The sequence below is a fragment of the Dermacentor silvarum genome, chromosome 7 (assembly GCF_013339745.2).
Source record: "Dermacentor silvarum isolate Dsil-2018 chromosome 7, BIME_Dsil_1.4, whole genome shotgun sequence".
Classification (NCBI taxonomy): Eukaryota; Metazoa; Arthropoda; class Arachnida; order Ixodida; family Ixodidae; genus Dermacentor; species Dermacentor silvarum.
In genome coordinates this window covers 132,324,306-132,332,355 of record NC_051160.1, presented here as the reverse complement: position 1 = coordinate 132,332,355, position 8,050 = coordinate 132,324,306, and the positions used below count along the sequence as shown (strand labels likewise).

The 8,050-nt window shown below is 49.3% G+C and overlaps 6 non-coding genes across 6 annotated transcripts; all 6 read left to right on the top strand.

The window, feature by feature from the left end:
• The first annotated feature begins 243 nt into the window (after positions 1-243).
• On the top strand, positions 244-315 carry Trnap-agg (transfer RNA proline (anticodon AGG)). Its single transcript has one exon. It is a non-coding gene; the product is annotated as a tRNA-Pro (tRNA).
• A 209-nt stretch (positions 316-524) lies between these two features.
• Positions 525-596, top strand: Trnap-agg (transfer RNA proline (anticodon AGG)). The gene has a single exon. It is a non-coding gene; the product is annotated as a tRNA-Pro (tRNA).
• Positions 597-808: 212 nt separating this feature from the next.
• On the top strand, positions 809-880 carry Trnap-agg (transfer RNA proline (anticodon AGG)). Its single transcript has one exon. It is a non-coding gene; the product is annotated as a tRNA-Pro (tRNA).
• Positions 881-1,091: 211 nt separating this feature from the next.
• On the top strand, positions 1,092-1,164 carry Trnap-cgg (transfer RNA proline (anticodon CGG)). The gene has a single exon. It is a non-coding gene; the product is annotated as a tRNA-Pro (tRNA).
• A 207-nt stretch (positions 1,165-1,371) lies between these two features.
• Trnap-cgg (transfer RNA proline (anticodon CGG)) lies at positions 1,372-1,445 on the top strand. Its single transcript has one exon. It is a non-coding gene; the product is annotated as a tRNA-Pro (tRNA).
• A 1,617-nt stretch (positions 1,446-3,062) lies between these two features.
• On the top strand, positions 3,063-3,134 carry Trnap-cgg (transfer RNA proline (anticodon CGG)). The gene has a single exon. It is a non-coding gene; the product is annotated as a tRNA-Pro (tRNA).
• Positions 3,135-8,050: the final 4,916 nt, after the last annotated feature.

Sequence of the window (8,050 nt, the reverse complement as noted above, 5' to 3'; positions counted from 1 at the left end):
GGTGCGAGAGGTCCCGGGTTAAATCCCGGACGAGCCCTTTTTTGTTTTCTCTTGCAGTAGCTATTCTATCTGAGAACAGCGCTAAACGGTGGAACATTCCTTTCCTTGGCTACGTTGGTCGTTCTGGATGCTGTAACTAGAGCCCACTGATGAGAAAACGAAATAATTGTTCTATTGTTAGAATCATCTGCTCGCGCGTGTAGCACTCTCTTATGAGCTACGAAGCAGTACATGCGCAAGGGCGGCTCATTGGTCTAGGGGTATGATTCTCGCTTAGGGTGCGAGAGGTCCCGGGTTAAAATCCCGGACGAGCCCTTTTTGTTTCTCTTTGCAGGTAGCTATTCTATCTGAGAACAGCGCTAACGGGTGGTAACTCCTTTCCTTGAGCAACGTTGGTCGTTCTGGATGCTGTAACTAGAGCCCACTGATGAGAAAACGAAATAATTGTTCTTATTGTTATAATCATCTGCTCGCGCGTGTAGCACTCCCTTATGAGCTATCGAAAGCAGTACATGTGCAAGGGCGGCTCATTGGTCTAGGGGTATGATTCTCGCTTAGGGTGCGAGAGGTCCCGGGTTAAAATCCCGGACGAGCCCTTTTTTGTTTTCTCTTTGCAGGTAGCTATTCTATCTGAGAACAGCGCTAACGGGTGGTAACTTCCTTTCCTTGAGCAACGTTGGTCGTTCTGGATGCTGTAACTAGAGCCCACTGATGAGAAAACGAAATAATTGTTCTTATTGTTATAATCATCTGCTCGCGCGTGTAGCACTCTCTTATGAGCTATCGAAAGCAGTACATGTGCAAGGGCGGCTCATTGGTCTAGGGGTATGATTCTCGCTTAGGGTGCGAGAGGTCCCGGGTTAAAATCCCGGACGAGCCCTTTTTTGTTTTCTCTTTGCAGGTAGCTATTCTATCTGAGAACAGCGCTAACGGGTGGTAACTTCCTTTCCTTGAGCAACGTTGGTCGTTCTGGATGCTGTAACTAGAGCCCACTGATGAGAAAACGAAATAATTGTTTATTGTTAGAATCATCTGCTCGCGCGTGTAGCAGCTCGTTATGAAGCTATCGAAAGCAGTACATGCGCAAGGGCGGCTCGTTGGTCTAGGGGTATGATTCTCGCTTCGGGTGCGAGAGGATCCCGGGTTAAAATCCCGGACGAGCCCTTTTTGTTTTCTCTTAGCAGGTAGCTATTCCGATCTGAGAACAGCGCTAACGGGTCGGTAACTTCCTTTCCTTGAGCAACGTTGGTCGTTCTGGATGCTGTAACTAGGCCCACTGATGAGAAAACGAAATAATTGTTATTTTAGAATCATCTGCTCGCGCGTGTAGCACTCCGTTATAGCTATCGAAAGCAGTACATGCGCAAGGGCGGCTCGTTAGGTCTAGGGGTATGATTCTCGCTTCGGGTGCGAGAGGTCCCGGGTTAGAAATCCCGGACGAGCCCTTTTTGTTTCTCTTTAGCATGTAGCTATTCGTCTGAGAACAGCGCTAAAGGGTCGGAACTTCCTTTCCTTGAGCAACGTTGGTCGTTCTGGATGCTGTAACTAGGGCCCACTGATGAGAAAGCAAATAATTGTTATTTTTAGAATCATCTGCTCGCGCGTGTAGCAGTCCGTTATAAGCTATCGAAGCAGTACATGCGCAAGGGCGGCTCGTTAGTCTAGGGGTATGCTTCTCGCTTCGGGTGCGAGAGATCCCGGGTTGAAATCCCGGACGACCCCTTTATTGTTTTCTCTTAGCATGTAGCTTTTCCGTCTGAGAACAGCGCTAAAGGGTCGGAACTTCCTTTCCTTGAGCAACGTTGGTCGTTCTGGATGCTGTAACTAGGGCCCACTGATGAGAAAGCAAAATAATTGTTATTTTTAGAATCATCTGCTCGCGCGTGTAGCAGTCCGTTATAAGCTATCGAAAGCAGTACATGCGCAAGGGCGGCTCGTTAGTCTAGGGGTATGCTTCTCGCTTCGGGTGCGAGAGATCCCGGGTTGAAATCCCGGACGACCCCTTTATTGTTTTCTCTTAGCATGTAGCTTTTCCGTCTGAGAACAGCGCTAAAGGGTCGGAACTTCCTTTCCTTGAGCAACGTTGGTCGTTCTGGATGCTGTAACTAGGGCCCACTGATGAGAAAGCAAAATAATTGTTATTTTTAGAATCATCTGCTCGCGCGTGTAGCAGTCCGTTATAAGCTATCGAAAGCAGTACATGCGCAAGGGCGGCTCGTTAGTCTAGGGGTATGCTTCTCGCTTCGGGTGCGAGAGATCCCGGGTTGAAATCCCGGACGACCCCTTTATTGTTTTCTCTTAGCATGTAGCTTTTCCGTCTGAGAACAGCGCTAAAGGGTCGGAACTTCCTTTCCTTGAGCAACGTTGGTCGTTCTGGATGCTGTAACTAGGGCCCACTGATGAGAAAGCAAAATAATTGTTATTTTTAGAATCATCTGCTCGCGCGTGTAGCAGTCCGTTATAAGCTATCGAAAGCAGTACATGCGCAAGGGCGGCTCGTTAGTCTAGGGGTATGCTTCTCGCTTCGGGTGCGAGAGGTCCCGGGCTCAAATCCCGGATGAGCCCGTTTTTCTTTTTCTCTTAGCATGTAGCTTTTCCGTCTGAGAACAGCGCTAAAGGGTCGGAACTTCCTTTCCTTGAGCAACGTTGGTCGTTCTGGATGCTGTAACTAGGGCCCACTGATGAGAAAGCGAAAATAATTGTTATTTTTAGAATCATCTGCTCGCGCGTGTAGCACTCCGTTATAAGCTATCGAAAGCAGTACATGCGCAAGGGCGGCTCGTTAGTCTAGGGGTATGATTCTCGCTTCGGGTGCGAGAGGATCCCGGGTTAAATCCCGGACGAGCCCTTTATTGTTTTCTCTTAGCAGGTAGCTATTTCCGTCTGAGAACAGCGCTAACGGGTCGGAACTTCCTTTCCTTGAGCAACGTTGGTCGTTCTGGATGCTGTAACTAGAGGCCCACTGATGAGAAAGCGAAATAATTGTTGTTATATTTAGCATCATCTGCTCGCGCGTGTAGCACTCTCTTATGAGCTATCGAAAGCAGTACATGCGCAAGGGCGGCTCGTTGGTCTAGGGGTATGATTCTCGCTTCGGGTGCGAGAGGTCCCGGCTTCAAATCCCGGACGAGCCCTTTTTTTTCTCTCTTAGCAGGTAGCTATTCTATCTGAGAACAGCGCTAACGGGTCGTAACTTCCTTTCCTTGAGCAACGTTGGTCGTTCTGGATGCTGTAACTAGAGCCCACTGAAGGGAATACGAAATAATTGATGTTATATTTAGCATCATCTGCTCGCGCGTGTAGCACTCTCTTATGAGCTATCGAAAGCAGTACATGCGCAAGGGCGGCTCGTTGGTCTCATTCTGCTTCCGGCCACCGATCGTGACGGTTCGTAGGATCATGGCCTCTTCAAGGGCAGCGACAGCGGTCACTTTTGGCCGCGGTAACAGGACCAACGACGATGACAACGAATATCCGTTTATTCTGCCTCAACTGCCCCAAGGAAGAGTGGCGATGAATACCGTGTTTTTGCACGGTGATGTGCGTGCCAGACCCTACAAGGTCGAGGATTTCAGGGACGCCCTGCTGCCGACAGGCTTGCTGCCTGAGGTGCTATGCATAGGGGCGTACCAGATTAACCACGTCTGGGCGGTGACCCTCAAGGATGCGACCGCCACAAAACGACTGGTGGCCCACAAGGAACTCCAGGTGAAGGGACGACGGTGCGTCATCGTCGACCCACAGGACCAGCAGGTGAAGCTTAGGCTTCACTGGCTTCTGTACGGCGTGGCCGACGAGGACATCCGGACTGCGTTCGCGGCTTTCGGCAAGGTGGAGGAGGTAAGCCGGGAGAGGTGGCGCGTCCAAGGCATGGGGGACAAGACGTCAACCACCAGGACCGTGCTGCTCAAGCTGAAGAGCGGCGTTAAAGTGGAGGACCTTCCACATCAGGTCCGCGTCGGCGGAGAGTTGGCCTTGGTAGTTGTTCCCGGCCGGCCCATGCAGTGCTTGCGTTGCCAGGGCACGGGACACGTCCGCCGTGAATGTAAAGTCCCCCGCTGTTCACGGTGCAGACGTTTCGGCCACGTGGACGCTAACTGCGTGAAATCCTACGCCGCCGTGACGGGCCCTGCTGCGACTGATGGTGCGGCGGAGCACGTCATGGACGTGGTGGAGGCGGAGGACGCTGCGAAAGGAGCCGGAGACCCGGTACCACTACCGACAGGCAGTGCTGCGTTGGACGTAAATGCAGACGTCAAGGTGGCTAAGGCCGCTGCGAAGCCGAGTACGTCGCCACAAGTCGCGAATGCAGAGGAGCAGGTGACGGGGGGCGTTTAGTGAAGACGACAAGGCGGCAATGGAACAAGACGAGGGAATCAACGATGGCGACCGGACTACGACTCCCGCTCCAGTCAAGCGACCCCACGACGAGACAAAAGACCGAGAGGAGGGTGCAACGAGTACCAGCGAGGGGCCGCCGACAAAGACGCCTCTTGGGAGGCGATTAGGCTTCAAGCCAAAGCCCAACATCCCGCCGGAGAGAACGCCTGGCGAGAAAGCGCCTCCCACGAACAACGCCGGCAAGCCGGAAGGTCCCGGAGGCGGCTAGCCGAGGGCTAGTCGTGAAAGGTAAGCACCAAGCTCCTGGGCCTACCTCATTCTTTAGCACAGCATGGCACCTGACCCGTCTCTCAGTATTGCCAAACTAAACGTGCGAGGCTTGGCGGCTAGCCGTAGGCAAAGTCAAGTCCTACGGTTGGTCACTGACCACGACATAGACGTTTTAGCTGTCCAGGAGACCAAGGTAGACGGGGAGGAGGAGACCGGGAGCATGGTGCGGCGTTTCACGTCTAGATATTATGCGGTCGTGAGCCACGCGGTAGGGACGTCCACTGGACGTGTCCTGTTGGTTAAGAAGTTACGAGACCTGGTTGTTCAAAGTGTGTTTTCATGTCAGTCAGGAAGGATTGTTATGTGCGATTTTGTTTATTGTGAAGTTGAATTCCGAGTCATATGCATATATGCGCCGAATGGTGTAGAAGAACGTGCATTATTTTTTTCCAATCTTTTTCAGTATATTAGCAGTGAAAAGTGCATGCTTTTGTTGGGGGATTTTAACTGTGTTTTGAGTGCTCGGGATCGATCGAATAATGCTGGTATACGCGATAAAAGCAGTCATATATTGTCTAGGCTGATTAGTGAAAGTGAACTAGACGATGTATGTGAGTGTCTGGATGGGGAGAGGGAAGTGATGTATACGGGATTTCAAGGCAGTAGCCATGCGCGGTTAGACCGCTTGTACATGTCACAGGACATGATTCCAAAGTGCCACAGTTATTCTGTTGCACCTGTGTCGTTCTCCGATCACTGCTTGGTGATGTGTACCATAGGAATGAAGAAGAAGAGTCAATCTTTCAACTGGGACCAATGGAAAATGAATGCCGTACTACTAAAAGACGCGCCATTTGTAGACGCAATTCATGAGGCCGTTATGGAATTAAGCGATGAATGTATTGAAACAATAGCAGAGAAATGGGAATGGTTCAAACAGAAGGTAAAAATGACAGCAATAGAAAGATCGAGCTGCTTAAAGTGTGAGAGGGAAATGAAAGAACGACACTTACGAAAGATACTTAATCAACTGACAGCGCTGGAGTGCGAAGAGCCAGGGGCGTATAAGGAAGATATGCGAACCATTAAAGAACAAATTGAACAGTTGGACAAAGCACGCTATCAAGGTGCGATTGTGCGCGCAAGAGCAAACGCATTAGTAGCGGGGGAGACGCCCACCAAAAGGGCGCTTGGACTTGAAAAAGCTCATGGTCGACGTAATCATGTCGATAAGATCTCATGGAACGGCACGCTTGTCGACGATAATAAGAGCATAGGCCGAGCGTTTTTAGACTATTACCAGTCACTGTTTGCATATCAAGAAGCCAATGTAGATGAGTTCAAAAAGGTTTTTCTCAGTCGCATGCCGCGATTGAGTGACGACACGAAGGACCTATTAGAAGGGAATATCAGAGAGCACGAAGTCGAAAAAGCAATAAATGATTTGAACAATGGCAAATCACCCGGACCTGACGGTCTCAGCGCATGTTTTTATAAAGCCTTCAAGAAAGAACTGTCGCCCCTGCTAACAGACCTGTTTAACGCTGCGTATGTGAACAAAGCTTTGCCGCCTTCTTTTGGTAAAGCGCATACCATCTTGATACCAAAGAGTGACAAAGCGGAGAAACTTAGGCTCGTGACATCTTATAGGCCGATATCGTTAACCAATGTTGACTATAAGATTTTCATGAAGATTTTGGCAGCCAGACTTCAAAGCGTCATCAAAGAAATAGTTGCAGACCACCAAACGTGTGGGATCAAAGGGAGGTCAATTTTTTCGAATATTCACACGATGCGGTGCGTGCTCGAGTGCTGTGACATCACTTACGACGGCGTCGCAGTGCTCCAACTTGACCTCGAGAAAGCGTTTGACTGTGTGTCTCATGATATTTTGTTTGCCATTCTGGATCACGTTAATGTAGGTGCCATCATCACTGAGGGAGTGGCGTTGGCGTATCAGAACTGCACAACACGCTTAATTGTGAATAAATCATTGGGGTCCCCCATTAACGTCATGCGTTCTGTGCGTCAAGGCTGCCCCCTCAGTCCTCTTTTGTTTGCAATTTACATAGAAACGATGTGTTTGGCAACAATTGAGAACGAGCAAATACGAGGTTATAGCTTGGCAGCCACAGAAGTCAAGCTCCTGGCATATGCAGATGATATAGCCGTGTGTTTTACAAACAGAGAAAGTGTAACAGAAACGATACGCGTTGTGAAGCAGTATTGTGATGTGACGGGCAGTAAAGTGAACTGGGGTAAGTCCCTCTGTTTGTGGCACGGAGAGTGGTCTTCGGCCCCGGACAACTTTGCGAATGTGAACTGGGTGAAAATCCCTACCAAGTATCTCGGTGTTCCCATGGACAGTTACAAACATAGCGAGGGATACTGGACGAACCAAATAAAAGAAACAAGAGAAAAAGCAGACAGGTGGAAAGGCATCAACATGTCCATTTTCGCAAGGGCAACTGTATGTAATATGTTTTTCATTACGAACTTGTGGTACGTCATGCAGACGTTGTTTTGTTCAAGGGTAAACGTGCAAAGGTTGCACAGTGTTCGCCGTTTTTATCTGGGACTCCAACTGGGAAAGATGTAGCCGAACAAACCTGTTCAGGCGGGTGAAGGAAGCGGGGCTGGGCTTGGCGCATCTTTTTGTACGACAGCTTGTCAATAGATTTTTGTTTTTTCGGGATGTGCGCGATCCATTTCTGCGTACGGTATTACAGCTCAGGTTAAGAGCCGCTTTGCCGGCACTCATTGTTAGTAGCAACAGTATGCCAGGAACGATTCGCGGCTATCTAAAAGAAGTTGTTGATAGTGTGCGCTTTCTTTCTGTGCGTTTTTCTTTCGATTATTTATCTGGCGTGAAAAGAAAGACGTTATATAGAGATGTATGCGATATTGTATTCCCAGTGCCATTGTACAGAGCGGTATACAGTGGAGGACCAGGACAGGATGTCCTTAAACGGGTGAAAAGAATGGAGGTGCCTACTGGGGTAAAAACATTCTTTTTTAGGCTACACTCAGGAACAGTGTCAGTGAAAACATTCATGGAAGAACGTGGCTTCCTTGTACCATGGGGCTCATATTGCTTGATCTGCAAGCAACCTGAAACCATAGATCATGTGTTCTTGCATTGCTGGGAAGGTGTCTACTTCTGGGACGTCCTAAAACGGACAATGAAGAAGGATTTTCCATTGAGTCCGCATGGGATAAGGTACCTAGCGATAAACAATGAGGACGGAGTTCCATACGATTTAATAATGCTCCAGGGCCTCCACTGTTTATGGCGGGCGAGGATGGCTGGGTACCATTGCGACCCAGACGCTAGGCCTGCACGCATTTATTTTCGAGAGAGTATGTCTCGCTTTATTGCAATAAAGAAAAACACAAGATTGTGTACCCGATTGGCTGTCGAGGTTAGAACCTTTGACAG